Source organism: Lolium rigidum, chromosome 5 (assembly GCF_022539505.1).
Source record: "Lolium rigidum isolate FL_2022 chromosome 5, APGP_CSIRO_Lrig_0.1, whole genome shotgun sequence".
In the NCBI taxonomy this organism is placed as follows: domain Eukaryota; kingdom Viridiplantae; phylum Streptophyta; class Magnoliopsida; order Poales; family Poaceae; genus Lolium; species Lolium rigidum.
Genome location: NC_061512.1, coordinates 80,615,136 through 80,634,461, shown reverse-complemented (window position 1 = coordinate 80,634,461; position 19,326 = coordinate 80,615,136).

The following is a 19,326-nucleotide window of genomic DNA, read 5'->3' as shown; positions in this document are numbered from 1 at the left end:
ATCCGATCGAGGCTCGTATTTAACGTTTACGTGTATGCCATGCAGGAAACTAAGCGAGGCATCATCCAACACCTTCCCGACCAGGTATAGGTCAGGTGGCACGCCCTTGCGACGAGCATCGGACGTGTGACCAGAAGGCTTTGCGGGCCGTCGCTCGGAGGGACCAGGGCCAGCCGCAGTCCTGGGAGATTCCCGGCTCTACGGTGTTGCCAGTCGCTGCTCGCCGGTGGGTTTCTGACCGCAACAGACTGTTCAGTGGAGAATATCATCACCACCTCCTGTGACCATTTTGCTATTCTGGTGACAATAGCAAAGAGAGGAAACCAGGGTGCAACCAATCCAGTACATTACTCGTTCAAGTTTGAAGCTGCATGGCTAAGAGCACCTGATTATATGCAAATGGTGGAAGAAAATTGGAAGGGGCATAAAGAGAACCCTCCCACGTTGATTAATACTTGGACAACGCTGAATAAGATGTCCACTGCCCTACAAAACTGGAGCAGAGAGTCCTTTGGATCAGTTAAAAAAGAAATATGAAAACTGGAAAAAAGGCTAACTACAATCTGGAAGAATGATGTGAACAATAGCAGATCCAAAGAAGAAAAAGAGATTGAAAGACGGTTGTGCGAGTTATTCGAACGGGAGGAAATCATGGCTAGACAACGTTCAAGAGTTGATTGGTTGCGCGAGGGCAATCGAAATACTTCCTTTTTCCACCCCCGGGCCTCAGCAAGAAGAAGGACTAACAAAATAAAACATTTAAGGAGAGATGATGGGTCTTTTTGCGTGGATCCCGAGGGGATAATGAGTATGGTACACGATTTCTACTCTAGCTTATTTACTTCTGAACCTTGTGCCTCCCTGGAGACTGTTCTTAACTAGATTTAAATGTGCGCCTTGGCGCACGATCCCGTGAAATTCGCAACGATTTACATTTTATACAACGATGATAAAATAAATTGGAAAAATGGTAATAGGTTTCTTTGATTTTACAAAACAAAGTCTATAAGATCAAATTAGGATAATGCACATGGAATACAAACCTTTATATACAATAAGGGAAATAGAAGAATATTATTATAGTAACTAACAGTCGATGTGTCTGTCAGGAGTACGAAAGCAACATCAAAAACAATATCTACATAAGCTGTTTATGGGTGTTGTCGTGGCATGGTTTTTAGAGACCACAACACAGAGAAAACGTAGATTTAATAGGTACTTGCACCACCAAAACTTAACACCACTGCAAATGAAAAGATAATCAACCAATTGTTAAATGTGAGCCAAATATAAGAAAAGGTAAGAGAAGAAGATTAGCTCACGTTTGATACAACAGAATATTGTAATCTCATAAGCAATTTGACAATAAAGAGAAGATAATAAATTAGCGTTCAACTTGTATACCGAGATTGCCTTAAAACCTTCAATAGCTATTGGGATGCCTTAAAACCATCAATAGCCATTGGGTTAACACGAAATGAATTTATCCAATTGAAGGAAACAATGCATTCACACTAAGAACAGTTTCAGAAACCAACAGGTAAGCACACATTCTAAGTCAAAGGACATGGTATAAAACAGGAGGTCTTCTATTTATATGATCAGCAACAGGCAAAGCACTTCCATCAGCTTCGATAATTGGTTCAAACTTACCATAACCTGCAAAATTTATGTGGAATGAAGTAAAGAAATTATTCAACAACTGATGTCTTCCAAAATACAAATGTACAGCTAGAGTTTTTTGTATTATAAAAATGAATACAACTGCCTAAGACAACCAATTCCTCGTCTTCTAAATCAAATGCACATACATGTAAAAGAATTTAATTTTCCATGCTACAATACTTCAAATGTCCATGCGGTTGGATTTTGTTGTGGTTCCAAGAACTAAAGAATCATGGTGTGATCAAACCATCTTCCATCAAGAATTTAAGCATACAAAAAGAATCCATGGAGAATCTCTCCAAACAGAGAGAAGATCCACAATTAAACACACAATCAGGAGCAAATGATTACCATCAACACATAAAAGGAGAAATGCAAGCAACATATATATAGACTTGTACTGCTGACTTATTATATTTGAAGTTCATAAATTATCCTAGCAATTTGATATAGGAAAAGTAGAGATGCGGGTATAGGAAAAGAAGAGATGCAAGCTACTGATACTGAGGAATCAGGAAAGCATGCAGATTACGTCAAATTAGAGTAACATGTATATAAGTGGTGGAGGATCATCTGTTCTAGAAAATACACAATAAATCAAAGAAAATCATCCTCACACAAGGTCTGAATTAAGATATCCCAAGCTTGAATATGTTGTTCTTGGTTAATGCATGCACTAAAGACAATACCTTACCTGGTAAGCAATCAAAGAAGTGCGGATGCATCAAGGGAAAACATCAGAAATATATGGAAAAACAAAGCAAAGAAAAGGGGCATCCAGTACCTTTGTTTTCTCAAATAGCCACTGGGCATTTAACTCGTCCCTCTGACCTTGGTCGCATTTCACCGAATAAAGAAGTTGCTGAGAAATTTTGCTGCGAGGGAAATTTCCTTAAACATCCGTAATAAATAATTTATTTTTTCAAGAATAAAATTCTCGTAATTATTTCATCAAAATTGAATGCACAAAGATAAAATTTTAGAACAAACTCATCTCTGTTTCTACCGTCAGTAATCTCACCCTTGAATATTGAAGTGGTACATCTCTTCTACTTGTACTCAAGGATTCTTGACATGTATAACACAATTGTGACATGCTCAATCATCTTGGGAAAAATAATTCCTTGCACGTTTAAGCATGTTTACCTAGCACATATCAGTGGATACGTCCTCGCTAACATATATACAACAGATTCCCTTTTTTCCTAGTTGTCCTGATCAAAATCTGAGTCTACAGTATTGTTCATGATCTAAACTGTGTCACTGCTCATATACACTGTCACTACCACAATTTATCCATCTCCTCTGACAATAAAGTTTCAAATTTTATTTAGTTCATCACCTTTCTTTTAAAGGCTCACATGAACATGACAATACCTATGGCCATAATATGGGGGAAATTCACTTTGGCTCATAGGAGCATATGAACTTGTTATGTGAACATACATTTTGAAGTGTCAAAAAATTCTAAAATAAATTTTTATATGTACATCTAGATATTTTATGTTCAAACACAAGTTTTCAGAAAAAAATTATATTTTGTGTGTCTCTTGTAAAAAGACAAAATTTTATGCTCCAACACGACTACGTACAGTACATATTTTTGTCTTTTTTGTACGTGCCACATAAAATGTTGTTTTTCCAGGAAAACTTGTGTACGAACATAGAATGTCACAATGTATACCAAAAAAATTATGTCAGAATTTTTTGACATTTTTAAAATTATTTTTTAATTATTTTGTATAATAGGAGCAAATGCTCCTATGAGCCAAAACACCTCCTCCATAATATGGTGACTGTAAAACTAAAATTGTTTGTTCATATGCCCAAAATATGAGAAGAGCAGGAACGAACCCGACCATGGAGGCCAGAATGGGAGCAGGAAAAATCATCCCGGAATGTGGTGCTTCAGATTGCTATAGGCTAAAATAGTGATGCCAAAAAACAGTCCCCAAAAACCAAAGTTGTAAGCAAGAAGCAGCAATTTCAGGAAAAAACACCATCAACAGCCACGAAATTACAAAGCAAGCACACACCAAACAATTAACACTCATATTTAATTGATTTCAGTTCAAAACTAATGACCTGGCAAATCCTCAACAACACTTACCTTGGGCAAGCAGATGTTCCAGCCGGTACATGTGGAATAAAAATTCTCATAGCTTGATCGAGTATGACAGGATTAATTACATTTGTAGAGATAATAGCAACTTTCTCATCTTTCTCCATACCAGACTCGTCAAACACGTCAACTGAGAGATGAGCTGAACAAACGCGGGTGGCCAACCTAATACGAAAGCAATATTCAACAGAATTCAATGAAATAAGCACAAACAATACATGAAACCGATCCGTTTAGGTATTAGAACTTTGGGTATACTCTGATTTTTCAAGTTGTACAATCTGAACAAAAGAAAAGCATGAAAGGAAAGCCTGCAAAGTAGCATTCATGAAGCATGTATTTCCTGTATTTTTCAAACTGGGAGGAAGCAATGGCTTGTTATGATAGGCTTCGTCAATGAAGATCGTGCCAGACTCGTCGAGCTGCAATAATGCATGATCCAAGGAAAGAACCTTATTGACAACCTGGATTCGTATGATATTTTAATCACTGGCGCTATAAGAGTATCTCCCAGTAGGACGTATTGGAAGGGGAGTGCTTGTTGATCCAATGAAAGAACCTTATTGACAGCCTGCATTTTTACACAACAGAACTGCTTATTAGAACAGCAAATATATAAGAAGGCCAAACAAACAAATATATCGAAAACGAGATGAACGACTCACACACACCTCTTCTAGCTTGTATAGGTGTTACACTTATTAGTTAAACCGGATGGAACGCAGCGAGTGGTAAAAGGAAATGAAAAAAGGCTTAAATAAATCATGCCTCCCATTCTGAATGGTAACTCCCCGAAGCCTGTAGTCCCTTGGATAACTGTTCTTCGAGTGTCATAGTATTCGTCAGGTACTGAGGCGTGACATGAGCTCTGAACAAAGCAATAAACTGCATGACATCTTGATGAGGATATTCTTAAATGATAGATAAACCTGGAAGAAAATGGTTAGCAACCGCTAACAGGCAAAGAATTCACATGCACACTTGTTCTCAGCTGCCAAGCATGCCCTTTTAACCATGGAAGAAGCAATTAAATATATGAAATTATGGCTTACTTATAAACAAAATAATTGGTTTGTAAGTCGTTAGTGGATCCTGATTTCATAAAGTTGCACTTGTATTACATAGCAGCCATCCTTGGAAGACGAAGAAAAGAAAAGGCTTAAGTTTCAGAAGAACACAAACACTGTTCAGTTCTAGAGATATCAGAAATATGAGATGCCAAAATAAACACCCACAAAAAAAAATCACTCTAAAATAGTGGAACATACAGAGGCATATTAACACTTAAAAACACAATTGAGCTGTTTGTAAAGATTATACTTTTGGGTGAAAAGAAACAAATTAACTTACAACCAGTTAGCCACATGATTATAGAGTCATTCTTCAGCTTATAGCATTGCCGACCAACCACATGCAAAATTTGTAAATGTAGTAACACATCATCTATTTCTACTTCTTCAAAACAGTTTTGACATATAAGAATAATATCTATATACGTAAACTATTAGAGCAATCGGAGACATCAAAAGCTGGTACTAAACAAATAGGAAGACAAAATGATCTGGAAATGCAACAGCTGAAGAGAATGTCATATGTGTCATCTAGTGAACTCGCATGTGTGTGGCAAACAAACATTATCCATACCTCAGTAGAGTTTCTACTTCCTACGGGGAGTTTGCTTGTTGTTGCCTCCTTAAAACCTGCATTGAACCAAAGCATTACTCATTTCTGTGCAGCTAAAATAAGTAATCAAAGAGAAGTCTGAACAACTTCCCTGAAAATAGGGGCATGCTTGATAAATACTCCGTTTTATACCTCTCAGTAGGCCGCTCAAAACTACTGACGATAACAAGGAATTCCTCACGCATATATAATATCTGCATGCACTCTGGCAAATTCTCCAAAATATAATATGCTCATTGTTAACGACATTGACAGCTGATTCTTTGTAGGTGTTTCTTAAGAACTTAAACCAGTGCTTCATGAAATAGAAATTGTGAGCATCAGTTAGCACATGAAAGACTACATTCCTTGTCTCCTGCAAAACACCAGAAGGAATATCAGCAATCACAAACCCAGAAGATGTTCTATCTGCATAAGAGTAAAAAGTTGTCGCACCTCAGAACTACCAACAGATGAATTGATGACAAGAAGCTGCAAGCACATTGTAGATAGTATAACATAGTGTCGATATTCGGGAACGTTAATAATGAAACTGTGACAAGGGGACAAGGGTTACAGTAAACCAATTTGTCCCTGGATTGAACTATCTAGTCTTTACAATAACTTATGTGCGGGAATATGATCAAACCATTGCAACATTAAACATAGAGTAAGGCAAGATAGTGCAACTGGAGCAACTGACCTCAGTAGCCTCTGGGAGAGGAAAGAGCTTCATCATTTCACATTTTGTTTGACGCCATAAATTTGGTTTTTCTCTCAGCTGGTTTCAGAATTTGAAAAGAACACATCAAAGTTTCATCAACACTCATCATTGCACCAGCATTATCAAATTCACCACATTTGTTGGGAGCCGATAATATGGTGACCAGTTGTCTTTCAGCAAAGAATTCATACCCATCCTCGACAACCTGGCATCAGATGAAATAGGTTAACACCTTAATTACCTAGAAAGTAATAACAAAACGATGATGCACTATAGTTCTACCTGGTGGGCAAATGTGGATGAGACACCTCTATCATTCATGCCCCATCCATTGACATCTTTTCCTCGATCAGACCAAAGAAGATCGCATAGTAGACCTGTATCCGTCACATCCTCATATTAAGATAATGATGACTTTTGGGCGTATGTGAACATCAAGGTTGTACAAGTTTGCACTCTGCTTAATATGAAAATGAGCTTCATCGTCTGCTATATGAAGTATCTGGCAAAGCTTTTTGTCAACACTGTTACAATCCAAAGTGCATGATTTGGCTCTTCTATTGCTTGGTCCATCTTCGCTATTGGCCAATTCATTTTTCTTTAGGTCAGATGGCTCGCCGTCAAACACAAACCTGGCAAGAAGTTCAGCAGTTTAACCCCTCCCCTGTTCGTTTCTATGGTCGTCCGCCGAGGGGCGAGAATGCCGGCGATGGTGCCATGGATGGGTCAGCCTCCCTGTCCTTCTTTGTGGCTAGCCATCCTCCTACTGTGTACTGAGGAAATTTCCCAGACCCTAAGACAAACCCCTAAGACAAACGTAGTTCATTCAGTTTTTGTCCAATACAAACATGTGCATCACACAAGCAAATGGCTAGACCGACAACTTGAATTACTATTCTTGATTTGGGATAAATTTCAGAAAAAAATACTGAGTAAATAGCAGAGAAAATATAAGACATGGATTAATCTTCCCTGCAGGATTTTTGTCAAACACCTCTTAGGCATTGATAAAATAAACTTGCAGAAATAAAGTTGAGGATCTGTAGGGATTAGAGAGGGAGAGGACAGGGGGAGAAAGAGAGGTATGAACCTGTACGTGGACTTGTTCTTGATGTTGAGGGCCACGATGGTGGTGCCATGGCAGGTGACGGCGGCGGCCCATGTGCTCCTGCCGGCGAGGACGAGCTGCCCGGCGAAGAGGAGATGATTCCAGACCTCGCTTGCCTGCTCCTCCTCGTCGTCAAACTCTGCCTCCTCAAGACATGGCACCCTGCTGCCCTTCCCCTCCTCTCGGCGGCCACTCATGTGCCCCTCCCTGCGAACGTAGGCCAGCATCCTTAACGGCGTGTCGAGGTCGTGGCCGCTCCTTCTCCAGGCGACTTCCGCTGCGGCTTGGGTCAGGAAGAAGATGAGGTGAGAGGGGAGTAGAAGATCCCGTCGCCGGCGTAGAGGACGAGCCCGTCACCGGCGTAGAGGACGAGCCGGAGAAGGAACCGGCAGCACCGTGGGGCTGAGATGCGTGCGAGATGGCGGCGGGTGTGGGAGATGCGAGGGGACGGGAGGAGAAGGCCACATCTGGTCGCTACTTTTTCCCCTCCTCCGTTCGCTTTTCTTTTCTCCCTCTCCGAGCCAACCGCATCGTGACGCGTGGACCAACCCGTGGAGATGAGCGAGGCGAGCGCCCGGTCCTTGCATGCCACTTGTATGGCGTGGATAGCCTCAGAGTGCCCCATGGGGGTGCAGCAATTATACCTTTAGATGATGTACCATGCAAGGTATCACAAGAGATGAACGGGAAGTTGTGCAAGGAGTACACCAATGAGGAAATTAGGACGACATTATTTCAGATGGGACCAACAAAGGCTCCAGGGCCTGATAGATTTCCATCCTTATTTTATCAGAAACATTGGGATCTGTTTGGAGAAGACGTATGTGCTGCAGTAAAAGGTTTTCTTTTGGGATCATAAATACTAGAAGGTTTCTCCGATTCGATAATCGTCATCATCCCAAAAGTTAGTAAACCCGATTTACTGTCTAATTTCCAGCCAATAAGTCACTGTAATGTGATTTATAAAATAGCTTCCAAAGTTACTGCTAATCGTCTTAGGCTATTCTTGGCGGAAATTATCTCGGAACAACAAAGTGCCTTTGTGCCAGGTCGGCAAATCACTGATAACGTGCTTATTGCTTGCGAGTGCCTTCATACAATTCGAAAACAAAGGGATAAGATGCCTTCCTTTGCCCTGAAAATTGACATGGTAAAAGCCTATGACAAGGTAGAGTGGTGTTACCTTAGAGGGGTTTTATTAAAGTTGGGCTTTTAGGCTGAATGGGTGAATATGGTTATGAGGTGTGTTACATCTGTAAAATATGCAGTCAAAGTAAATGGTGAATTAACTGACTCTTTTCTCCCAACAAGGGGCATTAGACAAGGTGACCCAATTAGCCCATATTTATTCTTATTGTGCGCTGAAGGTCTATCTTGTCTAATGCAGCAAAAAGAAGCCGTTGGTGAATTGAAGGGTATTCAAAATTAATGGCAGAAATGGCCTGATACGTCTCCGACGTATCGATAATTTCTTATGATCCATACCATATTATTGATGATACCTACATGTTTTATGCACACTTTATGTCATATTCGTGCATTTTCTGGAACTAACCTATTAACAAGATATCGAAGAGCCGATTCGTTGTTTTCGCTGTTTTTGGTTTCGAAATCCTAGTAACGAAATATTCTCGGAATTGGACGAAATCAAGACCCAGGGTCCTATTTTGCCACGAACCTTCCAGAAGACCGAAAGGGATACGAAGTGGGGCGACGAGGCGCCGCCACCATAGGGCCGCGCGGCCAGAGGGGGGCCCACGCCGCCCTATGGTGTGGGCCCCTCGTCAGCCCTCCGACTCTGCCCTTCCGCCTACTTAAAGCCTCTGTTGCGAAACCCCTGATGCGAAAAAAACCATGATACGGAAAACCTTCCAGAGACGCCGCCGCCGCCAATCCCATCTCGGGGGATTACGGAGATCTCCTCCGGCACCCTGCCGGAGAGGGGATTCATCTCCCGGAGGACTCTACACCGCCATGGTCGCCTCCGGAGTGATGAGTGAGTAGTTCACCCCTGGACTATGGGTCCATAGCAGTAGCTAGATGGTTGTCTTCTCCTCATTGTGCTTCATTGTTGGATCTTATGAGCTGCCTAACATGATCAAGATCATCTATCTGTAATACTCTATGTTGTGTTTGTCGGGATCCGATGGATAGAGAATACCATGTTATGTTAATTATCAAGTTATTACATATGTGTTGTTTATGATCTTGCATGCTCTCCGTTATTAGTAGAGGCTCGGCCAAGTTTTTGCTCTTAACTCCAAGAGGGAGTATTTATGCTCGATAGTGGGTTCATGCTCGCATTGACACCGGGACGGTGACGGAAAGTTCTAAGGTTGTGTTGTGCTTGTTGCCACTAGGGATAAAACATTGGCGCTATGTTCGAGGATGTAGTTGTTGATTACATTACGCACCATACTTAATGCAATTGTCTGTTGTTTAGCAACTTAATACTGGAGGGGTTCGGACAATAACCCGAAGGTGGACTTTTTAGGCATAGATGCGGTTGGATGGCGGTCTATGTACTTTGTCGTAATGCCCAATTAAATCTCACTCGTACTTATCATGACATGTATGTGCATTGTTATGCCCTCTCTATTTGTCAATTGCCCGACCGTAATTTGTTCACCCAACATGCTTTTATCTTATGGGAGAGACACCTCTAGTGAACTGTGGACCCCGGTCCATTCTTTTAATACTGAAATACAAATCTGCTGCAATACTTGTTTTTACTGTTTTCTCTGCGAACAATCATCTTTCACACAATACGGTTAATCCTTTGTTACAACAAGCCGGTGAGATTGACAACCTCACTGTTTCGTTGGGGCAAAGTACTTTGGTTGTGTTGTGCAGGTTCCACGTTGGCGCCGGAATCTCTGGTGTTGCGCCGCACTACATCCCGCCGCCATCAACCTTCAACGTGCTTCTTGGCTCCTCCTGGTTCGATAAACCTTGGTTTCTTTCTGAGGGAAAACTTGCTGATGTGCGCATCATACCTTCCTCTTGGGGTTCCCAACGAACGTGTGAAATACACGCCATCAAGCATATTTTCTGGCGCCGTTGCCGGGGAACTGAAGAAAAGCTACACCACAAAGATTTCTAACTCCCACGTCAACTACACGCCAACAGACATATTTTCCGGCGCCGTTGCGGGGAGATCAAGACACGCTGCAAGGGGAGTCTCCACTTCCCAATCTCTTTACTTTGTTTTTGTCTTGCTTTATTTACTACTTTGTTTGCTGCATTATATCAAAACACAAAAATATTAGTTGCTAGTTTTACTTTATTTACTGTCTTGTTTGCTATATCAAAAACACACAAAAATTAGTTTACTTGCATTTACTTTATCTAGTTGCTTTATTTACTACTGCTAAAATGGCCACCCCTGAAAATACTAAGTTGTGCGATTTCACAACCACAAATAATAATGATTTCCTATGCACACCTATTGCTCCACCTGCTACTACAGTAGAATTCTTTGAAATTAAACCTGCTTTACTAAATCTTGTTATGCGAGAGCAATTTTCTGGTGTTAGTTCTGATGATGCTCGCTGCCCATCTTAATAATTTTGTTGAACTATGTGAAATGCAAAAGTATAAAGATGTAGATGGTGACATTATAAAATTAAAATTGTTTCCTTTCTCATTAAGAGGAAGAGCTAAACATTGGTTGCTATCTCTGCCTAAGAATAGTATTGATTCATGGACTAAATGCAAGGATGCTTTTATTGGTAGATATTATCCCCCTGCTAAAATTATATCTCCGAGGAGTAGCATAATGAATTTTAAACAATTGGATAATGAACATGTTGCTCAAGCTTGGGAAAGAATGAAATCTCTGGTTAAAAATTGCCCAACCCATGGATCGACTACTTGGATGATCATCCAAACCTTCTATGCAGGACTAAATTTTTCTTCGCGAAATTTATTGGATTCAGCTGCTGGAGGTACCTTTATGTCCATCACTATTGGTGAAGCAACAAAGCTTCTTGATAATATGATGGTTAATTACTCTGAATGGCACACGGAAAGAGCTCCACAAGGTAAGAAGGTAAATTCTGTTGAAGAATCCTCTTCCTTGAATGATAAGGTTGATGCTATTATGTCTATGCTTGCGAATGATAGGACTAATGTTGATCCTAATAATGTTCCATTAGCTTCATTGGTTGCCCAAGAAGAACATGTTGATGTAAACTTCATTAAAAATAATAATTTCAACAACAATGCTTATCGGAACAATTCTAGTAATAACTATAGGCCATATCCTTATAATAATGGTAACGGTTATGCTAATTCTTATGGAATTGTTACAACAATAATAGGAATACACCCCCTGGACTTGAAGCTATGCTTAAAGAATTTATTAGTACACAAACTGCCTTTAACAAATCTGTTGAGGAAAAGCTCAATAAAATTGATATTCTTGCTTCTAGAGTTGATAGTCTTGCCTCTGATGTTGATCTTTTGAAATGGAAAGTTATGCCTAATAGGGATATTAAAAATAAAAATTTTACTACAGCAAATGCCATCCAAGTTAGAATTAATGAGAATATAAGATTAATGGCTGAACTGCGTGCTAGGTGGGATAGAGAAGAAAATGAAAAACTAGCTAAAGAGGAAAATGTAGCTAAAGTTTGGACTATTACCACCACTAGCAATGCTAATGATTCACATGTTGTTGCACCTCCTACTATCAATGGTAAAATAATTGGTGTTGGCAATGCTTCTACTCCTAGTGCAAAGCGAGCAAAATTACCTGAAACTGCTAAAACTGCTGAAATTGCCTGTGATAAAACTGCTGAAATTTTTCCAACCTTGGGGATGATAATCCCATTGCTTTAGATTGTAATGATTTAGATTTTGATGATTGTCACATCTCTGAAGTTATAAAGTTCTTACAAAAACTTGCTAAGAGTCCCAATGCTAGCGTTGTAAACTTGGCTTTCACAAAACATATTACAAATGCTCTCATAAAAGCTAGAGAAGAGAAACTAAAACTTGAAACTTCTATTCCTAGAAAGCTAGAGGATGGTTGGGAGCCCATCATTAAAATGAGAGTCAAAGATTTTGATTGTAATGCTTTATGTGATCTTGGTGCAAGTATTTACGTTGTGCCAAAAAAGTCTATGATACGCTTGACTTGCCATCATTGAAGAATTGTTATTTGGATGTTAATCTCGCCGATAATGATAAAAAGAAACCTTTGGGGAAAGTTGATAATGTTCATATTATGGTTAACAATAACCTTGTCCCCGTTGATTTTGTTGTCTTGGATATTGAATGCAATGCATCTTGCCCCATTATATTGGGAAGACCTTTTCTTCGAACCGTTGGTGCTACTATTGATATGAAGGAAGGTAATATTAAATATCAGTTTCCTCTCAAGAAAGGTATGGAACACTTCCCTAGAAAGAGAATGAAGTTACCTTATGATTCTATTATTAGAACAAATTATGATGTTGATGCTTCGTCTCTTGATGTTACTTGATATACACTTTCTGCGCCTATATACACTTTCTGCGCCTAGCTGAAAGGCGTTAAAGAAAAGCGCTTATGGGAGACAACCCATGTTTTTACTATAGTATTTTTGTTTTATATTTGAGTCTTGGAAGTTGTTTACTACTGTAGCAACCTCTCCTTATCTTAGTTTTATGTTTTGTTGTGCCAAGTAAAGTCTTTGATAGTAAAGTAAGTACTAGATTTGGATTATCTGCGCAGTTCCAGATTTCTTTGCTGTCACGAATCTGGGTCTACCTCCCTGTAGGTAGCTCAGACAATTAAACCAATTTACGTGCATGATCCTCAGATATGTACGCAACTTTCATTCAATTTGGGCATTTTCATTTGAGCAAGTCTGGTGCCCTAATAAAATCCATCTTTACGGACTGTTCGTTTTGACAGATTCTGCCTTTTATTTCGCATTGCCTCTTTTGCTATGTTGGATGAATTTCTTTGATCCATTAATGTCCAGTAGCTTTAAGCAATGTCCAGAAGTGTTAAGAATGATTGTGTCACCTCTGAACATGTTAATTTTTATTGTGCACTAACCCTCTAATGAGTTGTTTCGAGTTTGGTGTGGAGGAAGTTTTCAAGGATCAAGAGAGGAGTATGATGCAATATGATCAAGGAGAGTGAAAGCTCTAAGCTTGGGGATGCCCGGTGGTTCACCCCTGCATATTCTAAGAAGACTCAAGCGTCTAAGCTTGGGGATGCCCAAGGCATCCCCTTCTTCATCGACAACATTATCGGGTTCCTCCCCGAAACTATATTTTTATTCCGTCACATCTTATGCACTTTGCTTGGAGCGTCGGCTTGTTTTTGTTTTTGTTTTGTTTGAATAAAATGGATCCTAGCATTCACTTTATGGGAGAGAGACACACTCCGCTGTAGCATATGGACAAGTATGTCCTTAGGCTCTACTCATAGTATTCATGGCGAAGTTTCTTCTTCGTTAAATTGTTATATGGTTGGAATTGGAAAATGCTACATGTAGTAACTCTAAAATGTCTTGGATAATTTGATACTTGGCAATTGTTGTGCTCATGATTAAGCTCTTGCATCATATACTTTGCACCCATTAATGAAGAAACACTTAGAGCTTGCTAATTTGGTTTGCATATTTGGTTTCTCTAGAGTCTAGATAACATCTAGTATTGAGTTTTGAACAACAAGGAAGACTGGTGTAGAATCTTATAATGTTTACAATATGTCTTTTATGTGAGTTTTGCTGCACCGTTCATCCTTGTGTTTGTTTCAAATAACCTTGCTAGCCTAAACCTTGTATCGAGAGGGAATACTTCTCATGCATCCAAAATCCTTGAGCCAACCACTATGCCATTTGTGTCCACCATACCTACCTACTACATGGTATTTATCCGCCATTCCAAAGTAAATTGCTTGAGTGCTACCTTTAAAATTCCATCATTCACCTTTGCAATATATAGCTCATGGGACAAATAGCTTAAAAACTATTGTGGTATTGAATATGTACTTATGCACTTTATCTCTTATTAAGTTGCTTGTTGTGCGATAACCATGCTTTTGGGGACGCCATCAACTATTCTTTGTTGAATATCATGTGAGTTGATATGCATGTCCGTCTTGTCTGAAGTAAGAGAGATCTACCACCTTAATGGTTGGAGCATGCATATTGTTATAGAAGAACATTGGGCCGCTAACTAAAGCCATGATTCATGGTGGAAGTTTCAGTTTTGGACACATATCCTCAATCTCATATGAGAATAATAATTGTTGCCACATGCTTATGCATTAAAGAGGAGTCCATTATCTCGTTTTCCATGTTGTCCCGGTATGGATGTCTAAGTTGAGAATAATCAAAAGCGAGAAATCCAAAATGCGAGCTTTCTCCTTAGACCTTTGTACAAGCGGCATGGAGGTACCCCATTGTGACACTTGGTTAAAACATGTGCATTGCAAAGATCCGGTAGTCCAAGCTAATTAGGACAAGGTGCGAGCACTATTAGTATACTATGCATGAGGCTTGCAACTTGTAAGATATAATTTTCATAACTCATATGCTTTATTACTACCGTTGACAAAATTGTTTCATGTTTTCAAAATAAAAGCTCTAGCACAAATATAGCAATCGATGCTTTCCTCTTTGAAGGACCATTCTTTTTACTTTTATGTTGAGTCAGTTCACCTATTTCTCTCCACCTCAAGAAGCAAACACTTGTGTGAACTGTGCATTGATTCCTACATACTTGCATATTGCACTTGTTATATTACTCTATGTTGACAATTATCCATGAGATATACATGTTACAAGTTGAAAGCAACCGCTGAAACTTAATCTTCCTTTGTGTTGCTTCAGTACCTTTACTTTGATTTATTGCTTTATGAGTTAACTCTTATGCAAGACTTATTGATGCTTGTCTTTAAGTACTATTCATGAAAAGTCTTTGCTTTATGATTCACTTGTTTACTCATGTCATTACCATTGTTTTGATCGCTGCATTCATTACATATGTTTACAAATAGTATGATCAAGGTTATGATGGCATGTCACTTCGAAATTATCTTTGTTATCGTTTTACACTGCTCGGGACGAGCGAGAACTAAGCTTGGGGATGCCGATACGTCTCCGACGTATCGATAATTTCTTATGATCCATGCCATATTATTGATGATACCTACATGTTTTATGCACACTTTATGTCATATTCGTGCATTTTCACGGAACTAACCTATTAACAAGATGCCGAAGAGCCGATTCTGTTTTCTAGTCGTTTTTGGTTTCGAAATCCTAGTAACGAAATATTCTCGGAATTGGACGAAATCAAGACCCGGGGTCCTATTTTGCCACGAACCTTCCGGAAGACCGAAAGGGATACGAAGTGGGGCGACGAGGCGCCGCCACCATAGGGCCGCGCGCCGGAGGGGGCCCGCGCCGCCCTATGGTGTGGGCCCCTCGTCAGCCCTCCGACTCTGCCCTTCCGCCTACTTAAAGCCTCCGTCACGAAACCCCTGATGCGAAAAAAACCACGATACGGAAAACCTTCCAGAGACGCCGCCGCCGCCAATCCCATCTCGGGGGATTCTGAGATCTCCTCCGGCACCCTGCCGGAGAGGGGATTCATCTTCCGGAGGACTCTACACCGCCATGGTCGCTCTCGGAGTGATGAGTGAGTAGTTCACCCCTGGACTATGGGTCCATAGCGGTAGCTAGATGGTTGTCTTCTCCTCATTGTGCTTCATTGTTGGATCTTGTGAGCTGCCTAACATGATCAAGATCATCTATCCGTAATACTCTATGTTGTGTTTGTCGGGATCCGATGGATAGAGAATACCATGTTATGTTAATTATCAAGTTATTACATATGTGTTGTTTATGATCTTGCATGCTCTCCGTTATTAGTAGAGGCTCCGGCCAAGTTTTTGCTCTTAACTCCAAGAGGGAGTATTTATGCTCGATAGTGGGTTCATGCTCGCATTGACACACGGGACGATGGTGAGAAAGTTCTAAGGTTGTGTTGTCGTTGTTGCCACTAGGGATAAAACATTGGCGCTATGTCCGAGGATGTAGTTGTTGATTACATTACGCACCATACTTAATGCAATTGTCTGTTGTTTAGCAACTTAATACCGGAGGGGGTTCGGACGATAACCCGAAGGTGGACTTTTTAGGCATAGATGCGGTTGGATGGCGGTCTATGTACTTTGTCGTAATGCCCAATTAAATCTCCTTGTACTTATCATGACATGTATGTGCATTGTTATGCCCTCTCTATTTGTCAATTGCCCGATTGTAATTTGTTCACCCAACATGCTTTTATCTTATGGGAGAGACACCTCTAGTGAACTGTGGACCCCGGTCCATTCTTTTAATACTGAAATACAAATCTGCTGCAATACTTGTTTTTACTGTTTTATCTGCAAACAATCATCTTCCACACAATACGGTTAATCCTTTGTTACAGCAAGCCGGTGAGATTGACAACCTCACTGTTTCGTTGGGGCAAAGTACTTTGGTTGTGTTGTGCGGGTTCCACGTTGGCGCCGGAATCTCGGTGTTGCGCCGCACTACATCCCGCCGCCATCAACATTCAACGTGCTTCTTGGCTCCTCCTGGTTCGATAAACCTTGGTTTCTTTCTGAGGGAAAACTTGCTGTTGTGCGCATCATACCTTCCTCTTGGGGTTCCCAACGAACGTGTGAAATACACGCCATCATGGCCCTCCCATCCCCCATCTCCTATTCGCTGACAATAGTGTGTTCTTTACAAGGGGAAACGATAAAAGCATCCATGCTCTTAATTTTGCCTTGCAAACCTACTGTGAGCTTCAGGTGACAAGGTATTAACTTGTCAATACCTACGAATTGTAGACTAGGGTTTAGTTGGAAGTAGAGGGCAAGTAGATCTCGAGGGTTCAACCGGAAAAGTACTCGACTGCTGTAAAACTTGGGATACGTTTGACAATGAAATCGATCCTCTTTCTGTCCCTCGACTCCCGTTATATAGGAGGCGGAGCCGAGGGTTTCGTGGTGTACAAGTTTACAAAGTCCGGAAGACTCTTTGAGTTCGTCCCGTAATAGTTACATGTCGAATATTCCTAATACAACTATCTTTCCAAACTATCTCTTAATTGGGCTTCGGGGCTTCATAAACTTCGGGGCGTGGGCCTTCAGTAAACTCCGGGTACCATCTTCGGTAGACCCATTGGGGATGCCTATGTCATCAGGTCAGATGGTAAATCTTCAAAAATCTTCTATTTTCTACTGGATGAGACGCTTCAGACAACATACCTTGGCATGCCGACGTGGGTGGGACGCTCTCCATTGAGTAACTTCAACTTTCTCACTGGCTGGCTATGGAAACACCTTAATGGGTGGAGTGATCGTCCATTGTCAAGGGTTGGGAAAGAAACTCTATTAAAATTAGTGGCCCAAGCAATCCCCACATATGTAATGAGCTGCTTTCAAATACCTTTATCTATTTGCGAGAGAATGAGGAAAGCAATCTCCAATTTTTGGTGGGGAGTCGAGGATGGGAAGAAGAAATTGCATTGGAGATCATGGAAATGGCTACCATCACCAAAATATTTGGGAGGAATGGGCTTCCATGACTTCGCCATGTTTAATCAGGCAATGCTTGCGAAACAAGGGTGGTGGTTACTAACTGAACCGAACTCATTGTGTGCCCGGGTGTTAAAAGGACGCTACTTCCCCAATGGAGATTTCTAGACAGCCCAATGCCCAAGATCATCCTCATACATATGGAGAAGTATAATGCATGGCAAGAAGTTGGATCCCGGAGGTAACACCTGGTATACTCCTTGCTTCTCCGTCCATAAATGATAATCAAATTATCAGCTCTCTACTAAAAAGGAATGAATGATAATGGAACGAAACTGCAATCAGGAAGTCTTTCCCGGAGGAGGTTGCTGACAAAATTTTAAGCATCCCTCTCACTTTTGAATGCTGCGAGAATTTCCCTTCCTGGCCTTGCTCCAAGACCGGGAGTTACACTGTTAAGTCAGCATACAACCTGGCAAGAACATGCGAATTCTGGTTTGAACGTAGTTCTTCAGGAAAAGGCTCTTCATCATGTCAGAAGTCTACGGAGAAAGCATGTAAAACATTGTGGGCAATACAATGTCCAAATAAAATGAAAGTCGTGCTCTGGAGGATGGCTCATAATTATCTCCCTACAGGAGCGCAACTACTGCTACAATCGATTCCCACAAGGTATGATTGTTACTTTTGCAATAGTGTGGAACATGTTGAACATTGTCTTCTGCAATGTCAATATGTAAAAGAGATATGGAAGGAATTGAAAAATGAATATGGAATTCAATTAAATCTAAAATGCTTTGTCAATGTTAGGCAGTGGCTACTTGATTGGATTACTGCAGCCTCTGGTTTTCATTCTACAATTCAAGCAGTAGCTATTTGGCACATTTGGGAGAACATAAACAATATCCGCAACGGTGAGGTACTTCCTCATCCTAATCGCGTTTCGGTCAAAATCAAAGGTTATGTTGAGTTTATTACTTTGCATAATGTCAGTTCATCTATTGCCAACAGGCGTGAGACTTCGCCTTCAATCCAGAAATGGTCTCCGCCACCGGAAGGTGTTGTGCCGATGAATGTTGATGCTGCGACTTTTGCCCAATCAGGACAAGCTGGTTTTGGCGTCGTTGCCCGCGATCATAAGTGGATAGTGCTGGCAGCAAATTGGGGCGCTCTTGAGCATGTGCATACGAAGTGGCTGAAACCCTTGCAATGCGTCAGGCCTTAATCTTTGCTGGGAGTCCCGGTTTTTAGAAGATACAAGTCGCCTCGGATTGTCTTTCCTTGATAAACAAAGTAAATGACTCTGAATTTAGTAGATCTGCTATAGGCCGCCGGTTTGGGGGCGCCAGTGTCGGAACAACTCCCCTAATAGAGGATGCAGTATCGGCGCCTCCCATACGGAAGTGCCGATGCCTCTGCTGGCGACTATTTGGGGGGCGCCGGTGGAGATGCTCTTATGAATGAATGAGAAGGGTGCCGCTGCCTGCTGCCCATTGTCTAATCAGCAAG